This window comes from Meriones unguiculatus, chromosome 8, assembly GCF_030254825.1.
Source record: "Meriones unguiculatus strain TT.TT164.6M chromosome 8, Bangor_MerUng_6.1, whole genome shotgun sequence".
NCBI classification, from domain to species: Eukaryota; Metazoa; Chordata; class Mammalia; order Rodentia; family Muridae; genus Meriones; species Meriones unguiculatus.
In genome coordinates this window covers 70,232,549-70,252,197 of record NC_083356.1, presented here as the reverse complement: position 1 = coordinate 70,252,197, position 19,649 = coordinate 70,232,549, and the positions used below count along the sequence as shown (strand labels likewise).

Here is a 19,649-nt window from a genome sequence, read left to right as displayed (position 1 = left end):
CTAGGTGTAGTTCTGTGGCCTGGTGAAGGCCCACCATGCCAACCTCCCTCATACACATTAAAAGTCAGCAGCCCTAGGCTGACCTCAGCTTTGAACCAGGCACCCATCCATCTCTGCTCCACCATGAACTGATAGGTGCAAGTCAGATGCACACCACCTCACAGGCTTGGAGCAAGGCCTCCTCACACCACACACACACAGACACAGACACACACACACACACACACACAGGGTGTGACAGTGTCACTGGTGAAATGAGGCCCAGGGCTTGGGGTGGAGAGGGTGAGCTCTGGAGTTCTACCTTCACCCAGTACCCACCTAGCTTCCCTGGGCTGAGGTTCCTCCCTGGAGGTCCTCCTCCCTAGAGCAGTGTTCAAGTGAGCTTCCTACAAGAGATCACTTCAAATGGCTGGCCACCTCTTTGTCCTCTTTCTTGCCCTCCTTCTTGCCTTTCTTGGAGCTCAAGAAGAGAGAGCTAACATGTCATCCTCCCCACAGTCCAGGGTGCTGGAGATGTCATCCTGCCCATTTTCCATACCAGATCACACAGGCACAGAGAAGTGGATAACGTTCCCAAAGGCACACAGCTACCGGCGAGTAGAGCCCACATGTAAACCAGAATCCTTCTGCTACAGAATCCAGATCATACACACTAGGTTTTCTAGAACTCCCTACTCCTTTTAGAGAGCTATGAAAAGTCCACTTTTCCTCTGGGGATACTGAGGCAGGGGGACCATGTGCAAGGACCTCCTTTGCTCTGCTCTTCTCACATCTCGGCAGAGACCTCAGACAGCTTCCATTTCCACATGAAGTTGGGGATGATTCAGCCTCTCCCCCACGTCCAAGCCTGGAGCAATTGTCTTTGTTTACCTCTAATCACACATTCCCAGCACCTTTCGCAGCAGACTGCAAGCAGTTTAGAATGCCCCTACTGAATCCCTTCTGGAGTCACAGCAAGACCATCCTGCATGGGAGAAGCGACATGGTGCACACAGTTAATGGGGCCTGGAGGAGAGGAGCTGGAGAGATGCAACCGTCAGCATGAGCCACAGGTTCAGCTCGCCACACCCACCCCATCTGACCGCCACACCACTCCCATTTACAGGTTAGAAAAGCAAGACTCTCCTAGGTACCGTTCTGTTGGGAAAGGTCGCTTTTGAGCACAGGCACAGCTGGATTTGAACATGGGTCTTGACACTACCCTTGGCTCCAGTGTAGCAAGAGCAGGTGCTTAGCAAACAGTCCAAAGCCATTTAGATTGTTGCCACTGCCCAGAGGCCACACCCTCCACCAACTTACCAGGAATCTTCTCACTCTCTACTACTAAAGAACCCATTGGGGATTTTAATAGCCTTGTTCTAGTGAGTGTCTCAAGCATGGTTTATAAAATGGATCTTGGATGTCGGCATTTCCCTCCACTAAGCAAATCAGCTCAGGATGTTGGCAGCATCACTGGGCTGTGGTGAGTCCAAAATGATTCAGCCTCCATGCTTCTTGCCATTGGTAACCCACAACTACCACAGAGGCAGCTATCACCTTTACAGGATGAAGTGTCACACCCTCCCTGGGGAGACCTGAAGCACATCAGGGCTGAGGTCTTTGGGAAACAAAGGCCAAGCGGTTTGTTGGTTAGGGCAGCTGTCCCTATACTAGCCACCACCACTCCAACACAACCTACCAAGCAGCTCGTGGGCAGGAGGCCAAGGAGGGCTGAGCAAGGAAGAGTGAGTCTATGTGAGGCAGCGGTTCACTGTGGCAGATCCTTACCATTCCAGGCCTGGAGGAGAGCACAGTGGACCCTATCTCTGGTCCACTTCCTGCTTTCTGTGTCCCCGGGTGAGGGATGGACCCAGAGGCCGGCTATGCTAATGTCCATCTCTTGAGCGATGTCAGCTATTAGAGCCTCAGTCACGTCTCTGCAGGATCTGCCTGTGCCACAGGGCATATTGTGACTTCAGTGAGGAGAGGCAGGCCGAGCAATCGGCTCACGGCCAGCCAGGAGACACCGCTGCCCCAAGTGGAGCTGTGGCTGGCTATCATGTGCCAGCAACTATGCCCACTCAGGGCCTCAAATTTCTCCAGCTCTCTGCTTCTTTATTGCAAGTTCCAGCTTCCCTCCTCTGGACACTGAGCATGGAGCCCTCTTCCTGAGCAAGTGTGTGTAGGGGTTTGTGTGTGGTGTATGTGTGTGGCACATGCTCATGAGTACACGTGCCTGTGCGTTTGTGTGTGTGTGTGTTGTGTACAGTGTACGCATACACGTGGAGACCAGAGTGGACATCAGGTACTAGCCTCTGTTCCTTGCCTCCTTACTGTCTCAACTGGGAGTTCACCCCCTCTGTTAGGCTGACTGGCCACCAGCAATTAGTGTCTGCCCTCTCCCCTCCTCCTCAGTGCTGGGGTTATAAGCATACACAACCATGCCCAGCTTTTCACATGGGTGCCAGGAATGCAAATGCAGGTTTCTGTGCTTACAGAGTAAACACCTTTACACACAGAGTCATTTTCCCAATTCTGTTAGAACTTTTGTTGTTTTTAGACAGAATCTCCTGCAGCCCAGGCTAGCCTCAAGCCCACTACATACTTAAAGCTGACTTGAACTCCTGATCCTCCCACCTGCATCTCTTAGGAGCTGGGACTATAGATATGTGCTACCATGCCAGGTTAGCATTCCACAATTTGCCAGCTTTCTTTTGGTCTCCCAACCTGAGTTTCAGGGTCTCCCTTGGCTCTGGATACCTGCTAAAAACCAGTTCCAGTAGGTTGTTATCATTCAACCATGGGGGCCCCAAAGACCTTGCCCTGTCAATCCCAAGCAGCACCCAGCATAGCACACCGTAAGGCAGCCTCCATGGGCTATGGCCTAGCTGGCCACACATGACCTACATGGTTGGGTTGGCTTGCGAAAGAAGGAGGATCCAGATCCCAGGATGGACCTGGAATGAGTATGGGCTGGGCAGGGACCCCTAGCCTGCTCAAAGCAAAAGCATGTGTGTCAGAGGGTCTGGGCTGAGACGCATTGGCTGCAGATCTGGGAGCTGAGGCCGGGAGGATCTTTGCCCTGCTTTCAGCCAGCGTGAGCCAAGTTCTCTGTGCCAGAGCATTTCCTAAGCAGGTTCTGGGAGCAGATTGGCACCATTCGGGCTTCATGAGAGGGAAAGAAAGGGAAGTGGAGAGTCAGCATTCCCAGGATTTGCCCTTAACCCCTATAGAGCATTTCAGCCCCATGAATGGGATTGGAAAGCACTCATAGATAACATGATGAAGAAACTGGGACTCAGTTTCCAAATTCAGCCGGTATGCGAGAGCTGGCAGAAAGGAGAGCTGGCAGAGTGTCACCATACACAGCCATGGGAGATCTGAAGCTGGGCATGCCTTAGCCCTCAGGTCCTTGTCATGGGTCAGAATGGGACCTTGTATCTCCAGAGTCTCTGCCAGGGACTCCTGGGTGAGAGCAGTTGGTGACAAGGCCTTTGGTTGAGTCCCCATTGTTGTCATTCTGGGTGTATGAAGGTCATGCCTGGTGAGATCTGGTAGTTATGGCAGCTGACTCTAGGCCTATATGTATGAGAAATATGCAGCTCTTGTCAGCACCATGGCCCTCTCCCCAGCTCTCCACCTGAGTGCTGAAGACTCGCTTGAGAACAGTGCTTGCACTGTTGGGAACTTGAAGTCCCCAAGGCAGTGGGAGACAGAGGACTCCCTCTACCAGGAGTGCCCATTACTCTATTGCCTTGAAGTCAGTGGTGGTCATCCTCTGAAAGTCATTACATAGTGTAAACACACACAGTCCACACACAAACACACATTCCACACACACACACACACTCTAGACACACACACACTGCAGACATATACACACTCCAAACACACACACACTCTACACACACACAAACACACACTCCACACACACACACACACTACACACACACACACTCCAGGCCAGGGTAGCATCACCCCTCTGTCTTGTCCCCACCTTACCCTTACTATGAAAAGCACTTCACCCCAGCAGGCTCTTAGAACTTGAAGTTCTAAGCCATGTGCACAGTTGCCGGGCAGCCCCATATATGCTAAGGCAGAAAGATTGCTTGAGCCCACGAGTTGGAGACCAACCTAGACAATTTAAAGAGATCCCAATCAAGAGAGAGAGAGGCTAGCATTTATCAGTGGAGCATTTGCCTGAAGAAGCTGGAGCTGGTCTGCACTCCCAGCACTGTGACCCCACACTGTGACAACAAACCCTGGGTACTTGTGCAAGGTGGGCACACCATTCAGAGGGAGACAGAACTTCCACCAGTGTGGCCCAGAGGCCTCGCCAGCGTCTGCACCCCAAGGCCATATCCTCCTCAAAACTCACCCCTTAAAGGCTTCTCTCTGAGAAACCTTAAGACCCCTCCGCTCCCCCATCCCAAACCTACAGCCTTGGAGTCACAACAGTCTTTTCCCTGAAGTGCATCCCAAGGTGGAAATCTCCAGGGACCCTCAGCTTCCCTGTGATGGCTCTCCCTTGCCAGCTATGCCTAGCAAATTTTTACACAGTGGACAGCATCATCCATTTCTCAAAATAAATGCCAGCTCCTGGTACATTTGCATTGACTATCCCTGAATACTCCCCAGCTGTTCTCCAGCCCTCCAACTCACTGTCTGACTCTCTGAGCCCCATGCTCTTTCCTTTCTGGTTCCCTTGTGAGACACTAAACCAAGCAAAGAGTACCACTGAGTCACACGTGGCCTTGGGCTAGCTCACAGACACTGGAAACAGATCCACCATCCTACTTTGACTGGAGGACAGCGCTGGGGAGATATTCTTTCCTGCAAGTCCTGAAGCCTCTGTCCGGGTGTCGACCTATCTGCAGCTCCATTATGTGTTACTAAACTGACAACTCCATATTGTCATAGACAAGGAGATGGGACTTTCCACTGCCTCCCTAGACTCTAAGTTAGTGATGGAACTCAATAAAAAAAAAAAAACGCATAAGCAGAGAACTTGGTCTCTGACATAAGAGACAGCTGTCACACAGCAAATCAATCTAGGAGTGGATGGAGCCAGGGGAGGCCAGACCCTCAGGATGGACACCAGAGCTGAGGGCCCAGAGAGTCAGTGAGTTGGAGGACTGGAGAACATCTGGGGAGTATTCAGGGATAGTCAATGCAAAGGCAGTGGGGTAGGAATGAGCTATACGGTCCAATAGATTAAATCCCAGAGAGCACCCAGGATGATGCCACAAGATCAGTAGGGCCAGGCAGAGAGTGATGGGGTCAGCTAAAGAAGGGACAGATGAAAGTCAACCAAAGATAGGTCATCCAGGCAAACCTCTGGCCGCCCAAACTCCTTTCCTCTCTGCTCTGGCCATTCAGCTTTTCTTTGGTTGCCTCCTGTTATGTGATATTCAGCTGGTCCTTTGCTTTAATGCTTCACCCTGACGTTCCAGCGAAACAGGAGTCAGACCCTGGCGGTGCGAGACAGGGGGCTTTCCCCAGCTCAGGCTATGTAGCTCCATTGCCAGTGGCCCATCCACGGGCAGGAAGAGGGTGGGTCCCTCTGACCAGATATTCAGACCCTTCTTCTCCCTAGGCACATACCTTCCTATTACACACATTACGTCACTGGTGGGCATCTGTCACACCCTCAGTGCGTCACACAGGTAAACCTTTCCCAAGCTTTGCCTCCTCAGCCCTCAGAGGCCTGTCAGCCATTAAGACCTGTCACTCAGGGAGAAATAATGTCATTTCTGTAACACTCACCCTCTCCACAGAAGTGCTGTAACCATGCAGAGATGACATTGAGGGCAGCTCAGCCTGTGTGAGTGATGTAATCTTGGGGCGTTGCCTAGCAACCCCAACAACATTTGGGAGATTCTGATTCTTGAGTGGGGTAAAGTCACATTTACACAGTTCAATTAATCAGCTTCCTGGCAACTCTGCCAGGATGATCTCATTTTATTCATGATTATTTTATGTGAAACGCGCTTTTAGCTCTAAGAGAACACAAAGATTTAATTCAACAGCCGCTATTGCTCTATGTTTCCAGGGTGTCGTTAACACGGCGTCCATGCGGATAACCATGGCAACACATGGGTAATTAGTGTATATGACGGGAGGTATTAATACAGAGCCGGCAGGCTCCCAATCAGCCCGATTACCACGTGTCATTACTGCAGTAATTACCTGCACTAACACGCAAATTGAACTAAATGGTCAATTGAAGTAAAGTGAATGGCTTTTTATTCTAGTCCCTAAATAATGTGTCTGCTTGGCTGAGTAGTTCAAGGTAAATAAGACTCTTAAATTGATGGCCTCACCGCCACCCCTCCCTGGGTGGAGGAACTAGACTCTGAGGGTCCCCAAGGGTCCTCGCAGTTTCAGCAGGCGGTAGTGTGCCCCTCCCCCAGGCTCTGTACCACCACCACATGAGGGGAGAACCCCCTCCGCTGTCCATGCAGAGCTCTGGTCCTCATTAACTATCCTAAGCTATCCTGCAAGGGTATCTCAGTCACCCCAAGGGAGGGCATGGAACTTTCCAGAATGAGGGTGGAGGGCAAAAGGCAATGGCCTTCCTCCCAGGGATGTTTCCTTGCTCCCCTCGGGTAGGTGGGGCAGAAGTGAATCTCTGGCTTCCTGTTACAGGATGTTGGGGGGGAAGGGTCAAAGGTCACCCTGCCTTTATTAACAGAGCGTTTCTGAAATTCCATAAACTTAGATCTTCAAACAGGAAGTCACACTGGACTTCTCAGAGAAGCACGCACATTCCAAGTCTGAACACTGATCCTTTCAGGGAGTGGGGCGCGTCAGCCTGGAGCCCTAATGAGGAGACAATGAATTTCAACCTTGTCCCTCTTCTGACACAACAGTAATATTTGAATGTGGTGGTTTAGTGCAAAGCATGGAGTCCTTTGGTCTCCTTCATTGGGCTAGTCCCAGAGGCTACCTTCAGGGCTGGCCTCTAGACGTAGGCAGAAGAACACCTTGAAGGCAAAGACAAGAAACAGGCTTCTCTGGAGGACCTGCTTAAGCTAGAACAGGGAGGGTGAGGGTGGATGAGGAACAGAAGAGGGCAAGAGGAATGAGGTCTCTGTCAGGGGAGGGCAGCAAGCGGGTCCCAAGTCTAAGACGACCAAGAGTCCTGCCCCACAGAGTGCAAAAAATTCCGGCACAGCCCTGTTGCTTCCCAGGGTTGCAGTGTGGCAGCCATGGAGGGGAAGATGTTATTTCCTACAAAAGATATTAAGACCCTCAGCTCTCAGGTTGAGGGCCCATTGGCCGGAACTGAGGCGACAGAGGACAGGAAGTGAAAGTCACTGTGTTGCAAAGGGTGTCTGCTGCCAGTATACAATTCTCACCTCACGGTCCCAACACAAGACACGGTGCTCACACAGATGAGTGCCAACCATAGGATTACATGGGTATGGACAGCAGTGTCATCCTTCCCACAAACCAAGACTTCCCAAGCAAGAGTGGTACAGACAGCTCCAGGTTAAGGGGCAGGTGAGGCTGGACCTAGGATCCCTATGATCAGTGGGGCCTGTGACCAATGACATACACAGCACAGGCTTATGAAAGAAGAGAACAGAAAGGCCAGCAGCTCTGGTTCTGCCTGTGACATCTGGAGACACTGCAGCCTGAGGGGGCAGCCATGCAGAGGCAGAAGAAGACTGACACCACCTCTAAGCAAGAGGCCTTCTGCCCATGGCAGAGTCTGCTCTGGGCCAGTATCACTGCAGAACACAGTGGTCGTCGGTGCTGGGTGAGGGGCACAGGAGCCAGGCTGGTGTTATTGACTGTGAAGTGTTTCCTAACGGCTCATGTTTGAACTCTTGGTCCTCAGCTGTTGGCACTGTTTTGGGAGATTTGAAAACTTTGGGAGGTGGGGTCACGTCTCTGGCCCCTCCCTACCTCTCCGCATTCTGGCTGTGGTGAGCTAAACAGCTCTGTGCCATAAGTTCCCACTACCACCGTGTCCTGCTCAGCAGCATGGGGCCAAGTGACCATGAACCAAACCCCCTCAGAACTGTCAGTCCAAATAAACCTTCCTGCCGTTGGTTGTTTCTATCAAGAGTTTAGGTCACATGACCTGAAAGCCAATTAATAACAATCAGGGAACACCGTACTACCCAGGACGAGCGGGGCAGGTAGAGCCAGCTCCAAGTCCTCCAAACCAGAAAGACCAAGAAAGGTTTTAAAGGAAGTGCCAGGAGCCGGGGAGATGCTCACTTGGTAAAGGCACTGCCACGTAAGCAGAAGGACCTGAGTTGGGATCAGCAGCATCCATAAAAGCAGGGCGTGATGGTGTGTGTCTATCTATAGCTCCAGTTCTGGGGCAAAGACAGGCAGATCCCTGGAGCTCATTGACCAGCCAAACTATGAGCTCTAAATAATAATAATAATAATAATAATAATAATAATAATAATAATAAGGTCCACAGAGCTGTAGAGAGCTCAGGAGTTAAGGGCCCTGGCTGCTCTTTTTCAGAGGACCAGGTTTCAATTCCCAGCACCCAGCAACCACCTTAACTCCAGTTCCAAAGGACCCAACACCATCTTTTGGCCTCTGTGAGCACCTGCACATATGCTGCACACATACATCCACAAACTTTAAAACAATAAAAATAAAATAACTGAACCAGAGAGACGGCTCGGGAGTCAAGAGCACTGGCTGCTCCGCCAGAGGAGTCAAGTTCAAATACCAGCATCCACATAGCATCTCACAACTATCTATGACTCCAGGTGGAGGTGATCAGACACCCTCTTCAGATCCCTGAAGGCACTGACATATGTGGTGAATACATATGTGTGTATGTATGTGTGTGTGTGTGTGTGCATGTAAGTTTGCATATATATGCAAACACCATATGTGGTGCATATCTGTATGTGTATGTATATATAAATATATATGCATATATATGCAAGAAAAATGAAGAAAACAAGAGAGGATAGAAGAAGAAGAAAAGAAAAAAGAAAGACAGACAGACAGACAGACCTTTACACAGGTCCTGAGGGCCAGATCACTCACTCATAAACTCGTGGGAGGCTGGCTACGATTCCAGTCCTGCTCTAACTTGTCCAGAAAACAGAGCAAACACACTCTTTGATTGTATTGTGAGAATGACACGATTTTAAAATTAAACTAAAAATAAATGAGAGAGTTAAGGCCAGGAGGTAAGCAAGGGGCCAACAGCTCAGTAATTAAGGATGGGGTCAGGAACAGAGCAGAAAGCAACATACACTGTACCCCGGGGACTTTGCATTCCCAGCCCTAGAAAAAGAGACTTTCACATACACAGACATGAACATGTGCAGCAAAAGATTAGAATGGAATTCAGCAGCGAAAGCACAGCCATCAAGAGCTGTTTTATATTAGGTTTTATTATTAAAAGAAATCAGTGTAAACAGTACAGGAAAGCAGCTAGAATCTTATTTCCAAGGCACTGTGACACACAGCTTTGATCGAGGCAATCAGGAAGCAAAAGTAAGTGGATCTCGATGAATTCAAAGCCAGTCTGTTCTATATAGCAAGTTTCAAGACAGCCAGGGCTACATAATGAGACCCTGTTGCTGTTGTTGTTGTTTTGTTTTGTTAAGTAAGATCTAGAAGATGAGGAAGAATGCTGTGAAATGTAGTCTTCTTGCCATGAACCCACTAACGCTGTGGTTACCTGTACCAGGCCTGCGCAAGACGAAAAATGATCTGTCAACATTCTAACAGGGGGCACTAACTGGACTCAGTGGGGGAAAAAACAAAACAAAATAAGGAGAGAATATGAAGAGGAGAGGGAGGCATGTTGGGAGAACCGGGTGTTTAGGAGTAAGGGGTGAGAATAATTAATATCCACTGTTTACACAAATAAAATCCTCAGGGCCAGAGAGATGGTTGAGTGGGTAAGAGCACTTGCTAGTCTTCCAGAGGTCAAAGGTTCCATTCTCAGAACCCTCAGGGCAGCTAACAAACATCCCTAACTTCAGTTCCACTTCTGGCTTCAGCAGGCACAAGACACTCATGCAATAAATACCTTTACATACATGCAGGCAAAATATGCATGTACATAAATACATATTTTAAATCCTTAAAGAATAAATAAAAGATATTCTATTTGTTTGTTTGTTTGTTCAAGACAGGGTTTCTCTGTGTAGCCTTGGCTGTCCTGGACTTGCTTTGTAGACCAGGCTGGCCTCAAACTCATAGAGATCCACCTGCTTTTGCCTCCCAGAGTGCTGGGACTAAAGGTATGTACCACTACACCCAACAAGATATTCTATTTTAAAAGAAAGAAACCTGAAGAAGCAGTCTTTGATGAGAGGATGTTGACAGCTTCCCTTTTGAACCCGGAATTGAGGTTAAGTATTTTACTCATACAGTGTCTCTTCAGCTCTGTAAGAGCAGCCGTAGCCAATGCAATAACATAAGAAAAACAAAAAGTGGAAAGACTCCCAGAAAGGCAGGGATAAAACTTTGGTTTTCCCAGATGGCAGGACACACAGACCTGAAATAACCTACTGATCAATCATCAGAATTACTGAGTTTTATGGAATGTTGGATTCAAGATCAGCACACAATGTCATCTTTTTACATAACAGGACTAAGTGGGGGAGGGAGGAGCCTGGAGAGAAGGCTTACTCATGCTTGCTGCTCTTCCAGATACTGAAGTTTAGTTCCAGGGACCATGTGGGTGGCTCACAACCACCTGCCACATCAGCTCTAAGGGATCTGATGCTCTGGACTCCAAGGACGCCAACACACGCAGCACACACTAAAACAGACTAACACACATATGGATAAATAATAAAATAAGTCTTTAACACAGAGAACTAAACAGATTTTTTTTCCCAACTTTGGGGCTAGAGTTGACAGTGGAAAAATGATTGTCATCATGCTTGGAGCCCTGGATTTGATTCAGAACATGAAAAACAAACAAACAAACAAACAAATAAATACTGATACAACTTACCATGATACCACTATATCTCAGTTTCCTAGAAATAAATCTGGCTGAAGACTTGGGAAAATGTCTATAACTTTATTGACTGGCGCCAATGCACACATGAGTAAATGGGGAACATGTGTCATATTCACATTGCAAGAAATTCAACAGCGTATACATGTTTTGTTTGTTTCTTTTTTATTATTTTTATTTTATTATTTCTATTTTTATTATTAGGTTTTCTTTTTTATTATTATTTCATTAGTATAGTGTTTTGCCTACATGTCTGTCTATGTATCATGTACATTCCAGGTGCCCAAAAAGGCCAAAAAAGGGTGTCAGATCCCCTGTAACTGGAATTAGAGTTATGAGCCACTATGTGGGTGCTGAGACTTGAACCCCAGTCCTACGAAAGAACAGCTAATGCTTTTAACTGCTGAGCCACCTCTCCTTTTTTATTTGCTTGCTTTTTAGGTCTGGTTTTGTTTTGTTTTTCTGAAACAAGGGCTCATGTAGCCCAATCTGGCCTCAAAATTGCTGTGTAGCTAAAGACAACCTTGAACTTTTTATGTTATTATGAGGCGTGGGGAGGCATGGGCACCACTATGTGCCTGTGGCACTCAGAAGACAACTTTCAGGAGTGGCTTCTCTCCTTCCACAGTGGGCTCTAGGGACCAAACTCCAGTCTGCTTAGTCATATCGCTGACTGGTCTTAAACTTCTGACCCTCCTACATTCACCTCTTAGGTGCTGGACTTACGAGCATTCACCACTATACCCATCTTATAAGGTGCTGGGGAAAGAAAGGAGGACTTTGTGCGTGTGTTTTATTCCCTCCCCCCCTTCTTAAGGTGTCACGTAAGATGACTGGTCTCTTTTTAATGTAATCATTTCCTGCTCTGAACTTTCCTTCTTTGTGTGTGTATGTGTGGGTGTGTGGGTGTGTGTGCCACCAAAACATTATGCATTATTAGACTTTAATTTTCATTAGTGTATGGGAATCTGGGGGCTTCAAGCCCAGGATTCTGACTGAGGATGCACTCTGCTGCAGGCCAGTCAACTCAGAGGAAAGCTGGATTGGCACCCTGTCCTCTTCAGCTCTGCCCTTCTCCTACCATCCTAGCTAGTATGGCATTAGAACCCCAACCTTCCTCCTGGTTCTGAGCACCTCTTAGTTACTTTCCACCTCTGTAGCCGTGTTCACTGGCCCAAGAAAACAGCAGTGACAATGATAGAAAGCTCTCAATGTCCATCTGTGACATTAGCCAAGGTCACCAGCCAGAAAGGTCCTGGGTGAGAGTGGCTATGCAGGGCTCATGTGCCTGATTGACTCACTCACAGAGGCACCCAGAACTCAGGAGATGTTTGGTAAAGAATGAAGTGAAGGGGGGGGGGGTCCCAGGGGCGGGTGAGCTGTGGCTCTGGGCATAGCTCAGAACCACCACCTGTGGATTCTCTATCAGTTCCTTCTCATCTAGAACAAAGGTGGGTTTTGAGCTACTGAACCAAGATTCAAGGATGCTTTTAACAAGAAATGTCAAGTCCTGACTCCCAGCTTCAGCTGCCTCTGTCCTTCTGCTCCTTGGGGCTGACTGCTATGCCAAGCTCACCCCAGAATCCCCTGTTCCTCTTGATGCAAGGAAGAAGTACAGGGAGCCAAGCAAACAAGGGGGACTTGGGGCTCACAGTGACCACGGACAGCAGTCAGTCCACTCATCCTTTACTCAGGCTCATTGCTTTCACCAAGCTAGGACCAAGTTTGACTTTCCCACAAACCCCCATGGGCCACCCTAGGTGCCACCCTAGGGCCCTGGTTTCAGGAAGTGGTTGGCAGGTTCCCAGCCCTTTCCACCCCCACACCAAGCCCTTTGTCCACTACTCCTTCCTGCTCCTGCCCCTGCACTTCTTGCTACATCTGGAACAGGCCTTGTACTGTCCTCTTATTGTCTCCAAAATGTAAAATTACCGGTGGCATCATGTTTTTGTACCAAATTAGCCACACTTAACTCAAGTGCCTGCCATCGGCAGCTACTGTGCGGCTTGGCGTGCCTGAGTGCACTGCAGAGGCTGACTCACTCGATGCCACTTGAAACCCCGGGCAGTAGCACCCAGCACTGGCCCTGCCCTGGCCCATCATCCTGAGCCATAAGCTCCGCAATGTCTCATAGAGGAAGCAGTTCAGATTAGAGCCTAAACACATCAGCAGGCCTCTGGGATCTCCATCTCTAGTCTCTTAAATTCCTGGTACCCAGAAGAAAAGCAGAATCCAAAGGAAGGGGTAGTCAAGCACTCAGCACCTCTCTTTGTCTAATGAGAGTGGGGCTATGAAGAGAAACGACATGAGAGAACCTCCCCTAGGGAAGGTCTATGCTGGCCTCACTTCCTCAGAAACTTGCTCCTGGTGACATGCTGAAGGGACAGATAAGGGGACTCTTGCCAAGGGGTGCCTAGAAAAGGAGAGTGCGAGCCTCACTTTCCTGGTGTAGCAGGAGTCATCAGATCTGAAGAGATGCTGAGCCTGGAGAGACCTGGCCTTTACTACAGAGAAAAAACCACACCACCTGCCATCTAGCCTCAACTCCAGCAGGGGCCGGCCATGTAGTTACAGACCTGACAGGAACCCCCTTCGGAAGGTGGTCCCTCACTGTCTCAGGCTGAGTTGGCCACAGAGGGAATTCAGGGTACCTGAACTTTATTACACACACCAGCCTCACCCAACTGGGATTTCTCAGTTGTCAACCGTTCACAGTCCAGGCTGGGGCCTTCCCCATGAGGATTACTGTTACCTGTCAGCTTGTCGGACTCTAGAGTGACCATGGAAATGCTTGTAGGGGATTGTCTTGATTACATGAATAGATATGGAAATACTCACATTAATTGTGGTGGCGCCATTACCTAGGTGGGGTCCTGAGAAAGGGCACAGAGCAGCAGCATGTCTGCGTCCTGTGGATTCAACGTGACCAGCTGCACTAAGCTCCTGCAGCCTCGGCTTCCCCACTGCGATGGTCTGCACTGTGATCTGAAATAGACCCTTTCTCCCTTAAGTTGCTTTTATCAGAGTGTTTTAATACAGTAACAAGAAAAAAAAAAAAAAAAGAAAGCGGATCCCCATGACCCAGGTAAGAATCTTAAGGGTATGAAGGCAGCTGGGCCTCAGGATGAGGAGACAGGGAGCAGGGCTCAGGGACACATCTTGGAGGTTCAAAGCCAAGCAGAGCAAGTGGTGGTCTCAGAGAAGGCCTCGCTCACTGTCCTCAGGACCGTGATCAGTCCCTATGCCTCTACCTTGATACCAAACTCTCCTGCTTCTGTTCTCCGGGCCCTGTGCCCACGAGGTGCCTGGTCTGCGCCTGCTTGAACATGCCTTGCTTTGTACTGGAGAGGGAGAGGGAGAAACAAAGCAAAAGGAGCCTCACACAGGCTTAGGGCCAGAAGCCAAGCTACCCCACAGCTGCTGCAGGACCAGTAGTGACACCTGCCCCCCTGTTGACATCCTCCAGACAGCCAGAGAAAATAAAGAACCAATTAGCATGCTCCTTCCAGAGACTGTGCTACAGGTCAGCCGCACCACAGTTCTGACTCTTCTCATTCCCTGGCTCTCCTCCACCTCTCCGTCTGTCTGTCAGCCTTGGAAGGGAGAGCTCCCCTCTCTTCTTCCGCCCTCCCTCTCCCTGCCACCCATCTAATAGCCCCAGCTGAGAGTGCAGCCACATCACACAGTCACAAATCTTCCATGTTATTTCCTCTCCTTTATTTACACCAGGCGCACAGTAGCAATTCAATCTGAAAAAGCACCGTGTTTTCAGAGGCGCACAGCCCAAGAAATTGATGTTTGTGTTAATCAATCTTGTAGGAGCCTGCAGGGCTCAGAGAGGTGCCACGTGAAAGATTTCCTCCATTGATTGATTGGAGCCTGAGTAGGGAGGGATGGGGAGAAATCAGCACCAGGGCCTGAAAGCCGGGGGCTGGGTCACAGAGTCCTAGGAGCACTGCTGCACTCCGGGAGCCCCAGAGTTTCTCCTCATCCAAAGTCTGGGCAGGCTGAGTGACAGGATTCCTGGTCTTTCTGTCACCTGTTTTCCGTGTAGACATCCATACCTTGTGTCATAATCCTCCCACTACCCACGTGGGTGGGTCTATGGCCCCCAGGGGTGCTAGGGCTCAGTCCTGAAAGGACTCTGCTGGAGCAGCTGGAGCTTGGCCTGTGAACAGAACAGCCAGGGGCCTCCGTCGGGCTTCTTCACCGTGGAAAGTCCCTGGGCACTGGCCTAGAGCAGCCTGTGTACTGGCTCTGCTGTAAGTGGGTGGCACACAGGCAATGAAGCCAGCCTGTTCATCCCTGTACTAGCAGCAAGTGCAAAGACTTGCCCCTTCGCTGCAGCAGCCCTACTCTGGGACTCCACCATTGGCTTAAGAGTTTCTAATGACTCCTGCCTGGGTCCCGGAAAGAGCAAGAGGGAGATAGGGGCCAAGAAAGAGGTGCCTGTGACACTCAGAAGGGACAGACCATGCAACTATCGCCAAATACTCTGCATTGTGGGGGTGGGGCACTGTGAGTAACCACAGACTCTCACAATGCTCCCTAGGCCCCTGTTAGAGAGGGAATCCTGAGCTTCTATAGGTGGCTGCTCAGCTACAGAAGGATAGATCCAGGACCTAAAACTAGGGCTTAGAGCCTGGGGCCAACCCATCTGTTTCCAAGAACTGGGTTGGTGCTTTATCACCAAGCAGGTGAACTGACTTCAGGGTGCCTATGAAGCCAGCAATCGAACCACTTCTCAGACAGACAGCTGGAGCACTACACCTCACAGGGGTTGGGGGCAGACCAGCTCCAGAATTTACAAGCAGTCCTCACTCCCCAGCTACACACACACACACACACACACACACACACACACAGCACACTGTGACAATCATAGCACACAAATGAGGCCCTTGTCCACCATATCCTGGTCATCATTGACTAAACACCTACTGTGTACCAGGGACTGCGTTCTCAATAGCTATTATAATGTAGGAAACAAGGACCATGTTCTAGAAGTAGTGTCCTATCACAGGGCAAATAGCTTTGTCTCTTTCAGTGGGAAGCTAGGACTCTGTCCCCAGAGATCTGACAGCAGCCCTAGAACACCTTTGCCTGACTGTGAGGCACTCCAGGAGGGGATGTTCTGAAACAGCGATCTTGGGTAGTTAGCTCCCATCTGCCTTGCTACTCCACCGGGAATTCTAAGGCAGAGGATCGAGTGGGCTCCAGAGGTTTGAGACCAGCCTGGGCCCAGACCCCAGCTCAAAAACAAAAACCTACCAAGGTGACCTAGGGTTCTACTCCCTTGAAAGTCTGTGAGCTGCCTAAGCCAACCCTTCTCACTTATACTGTAGCCCCTCCTGGTGGGCCCCTTTGTCATACCCTGGGCTGAGCACACAGCAAAGGCACTATGCCAATCACCAGACACAAGAGGAAATAGATTCTTGAGAATGGTCAAAGGCTACATTGAGCCTACTAATTGGGTGACTTTTGCCCCATTTCCTCACACACACATACACACACTGTCATATCTTGTTGATTTTTCAACAAACAAACACAATTTCTGATTCTGCAACAGAATGTCCTGTTTAGGTCCACTGGAGCCAGAGGGGTGACCCTGAACCATCCACCACAGTTCCAGGAAGAGATCACTAGAACCGGCAGAAGCCCCAAAGCACACAGCTGTCTCAGGGCAGCTGCACGCACGGCAGTGCAACCGCTGAGCCTTGCCCACGTCTCCGCCCCCAGTCAAGGCCATACAAACACAACCACCAGGCAAGAAAGAAGGCTTGACTGCGTATATCAAAGATTGGCGTGTGGAGCTAGAAAGATGGTTGAGGGGTTGGGAGTGAGCACTGCTCTCGTGGATCATGAGAGGACACACCTTTAACCTGGCATTCAAAAGGCAGGGGCAAGTGAGTTTCTGGGCCAGCCAGGTCTACACAGTGAATTCCAAGACAGCCAGGGCTACAACATAGTGACACCTTATCTACAAAAATAAAAAACAAACAAATGGGTGGAAAAAGAGTGAGGACTGCTCTTGTAGAGGACCCAAGTTCAGGTCCCAGAATCCACATTAGGCGGCCTCTAGCTCTAGGGGATTGAATGCACGCTCAGGGGCTCCACAGGCACCTCCACTCAACAATACTTACACACACAGCATACACATAATTGAAAACAAACCTTTCAAAAAAACTCGACTTGCGGAGCTGGAGAGGATAGCTAAGAACATTTGTCGTTCTTACAGAGGAACTGGGTTCAATTCCCAGCACCCACATGATGGCTAACATCCATGTAACTTCAGCTCAAGAGATTCAATACCTTCTTCTGACTTCTTCAGGTATCGGGCATGCATGTAGTTCACTTACATACCTACAGGCAAAATACTCAAACATATAAAATACAATAAATCTTTTTTCAAATATTGGGGTGCTGAGGAGAGAGTTCAGCAAGCAAGAATAAGTACTACTCTTCCAGAGGACTTTGGTTTCTAGCACCATGTCAGGCAGCTCACAACCACCTGAAATTCCTGCTCCAGGGGCTTCACCACCTTTTCCTCACCTCTGGGGGCACCTGCACGCCTGTGTACATACCTACACACAGGCACACAATTTAAAAAATAAATTGGGCTGGAAAGATAGCACCATGGGAAAGGTGGCTGCTTTGCAAGCAGAGGGACCCACGTCTGATCCCCAGTGTCCATGTAAAGAGCTGGGCATGATGGTGCACACTGCAATCCCGGTGCTAGAGCTGGAAAGAGAAGGAGTTTGGAGCCAGCAAGCCCAGCCCAGTGAGTGAGCCCCAGGCCCCACTGAGAGACTGTCACAAAGACCAAGGTGGACAGCTGCTGAAGAATGACACCTGAGACTGACTCCTGACCTTCCCAACACACACACACACACACACACACACACAGAAACATATACACACTTACATATACACAGATAAAAATTGACATGGAACACAAAAAACATAAAGCAAGAAGCTAAGCCAAAAAAGAGAAGACAAACTGGAGGGAAAAAAAAAAGAGAGAGAGAGAGAGAAGGTTTTCACAGAGACAACTGAAAGAGGTTTTATTGACATACCCAGAATTCCAACAAACGCAGACAGGAGGCCCTCCTGCTAGAGGAAAGGCCAGTCACAGGCATGGCCAACCACAGCATGTCTCAAATAGTTAATGACTCAAGTGTGAAATGTGAAAAATGAGAGGACAAAGCTGAGGTGTGGGGGGGAGCACACGCCTATAGTCCCAGCACTCCGGAGGCTGAGGTAGGAGGACCCAGAGTTTGAGAACAGCCGTTGCTCAATCTGTAAAATCGGCAAGATGGGAGGGATCTACCTAGTGCTTTGTCCTTGGGTCTAAAGGGGAGAAGGAACTGTAGTTGTTATGCTATTACCAAACAGTTGGCAAGAAGCAATTTAAGGGAGAAAAGGTGTATTAGGCTCCCAGGTAAGAGTACACAGCTCATCACTGTGGTGAGGACACGGCAGCAGGAGGCTGCTTGCTCACATCTCGGTAAATCAGGAAGCATAGAAAGGATGTGCTGGCACAACTTAGGTTTTTTTTGTTTTTTTTTTTCCTTCTCCCTTTTACTCAGTCTGGGACTCTGGCCCCATGGGTTGGTGCCAGCCACATTCAGAGCAGGTCTCCCTTCCTCCTTTAAGCTCTGGAAACACCCTCACGAGCACATGCAGGTGTGTCTCCTAGGTGGCTCTAAATTCCACTCAGTTGACAGTGAAGATTACCCATCACCAATCCACCCCTTGTCAAGCTGCTACCCAGACATGTCACTCTTAAACAGTAAGAGTCTAACTTTGATTCCTCTCCTGAACATCTTCAGTCCAACGTCAGAAGTCCCTACAATCTTTGAGGGCACCAACATTGCACAAGCGTAGTTTCTTCAGAGACTTAAGAAACTCTTAACTAAGAATTCAAATTAAAAAATAAAATATTCAGCCAGGCGTGGTAGTGCACAACTGTAATACCACCAGAGGCAAAGGCAGAAGCAACTTAAAGCAGATCTGTGTAAGTTCAAGGCCAGCCTGGTCTACAGACGGAATCCAGGACAGCCAAGGTTACACAGGAAAACCCTGTCTAGAAAAACCAAAATTAATAAATAAATACATGTGAAAATTTTAAGTATGGATGAATGTTTTATCCTCGTGCATATCCTGTGTGCTTCATACATGTCTGCTGCCTGTGGAGACCAGAGCAGGCATATTTTCTGGAACTGGAGTTAAAGCACACAATGAAGTTAAAAACAGTTGTGAGCCACCATCTCAGTGCTGCAAATTAAACCCAGGTCCTCTGCAAGCTCAGCCAGTGCGCTTAACCACTGAGCCATCTCTGCAGGCCAACTTATTTATTTTTATCTTCTGTGTATGAGTGTGCATGTAGGTATCTTCATGTATCTTCATGTATGTATGTGTACCGTGTACATGCCTGGTACCCATGGAAGACAGAAGGCATCAGATTCCCGGGAACAGATGGTTGTGAACCACCATGTGGGTGCTAGGAATCCAACTGGTCTTCCGCAGGAGCAGCAAGTGCTCTACAGCTCTAAATTAGAGTTTTAAAAAAGAAGTTCTGTTTTCTGGGAGGTTCTGTTGTTGTTGTTTCTAAGCACAAAGTGAACATTCTCATTCCAAAGGGGAAGGATGGAAAATAACAAGAAAAAAAAAATCAGATCAAAGACAGACCAAAGCTCA

General features: G+C 49.0%; 1 long non-coding RNA gene across 1 annotated transcript; it reads right to left on the bottom strand.

Annotated features, from left to right (window-relative positions):
* Positions 1-10,532: 10,532 nt before the first annotated feature.
* On the bottom strand, positions 10,533-18,181 carry LOC132655857 (uncharacterized). Its single transcript, XR_009593757.1, has 3 exons — positions 18,026-18,181; positions 13,788-15,117; positions 10,533-10,755 (listed from the first exon to the last, which is right to left on the bottom strand). It is a non-coding gene; the product is annotated as an uncharacterized LOC132655857 (long non-coding RNA).
* Between the last annotated feature and the right edge of the window lie 1,468 nt (positions 18,182-19,649).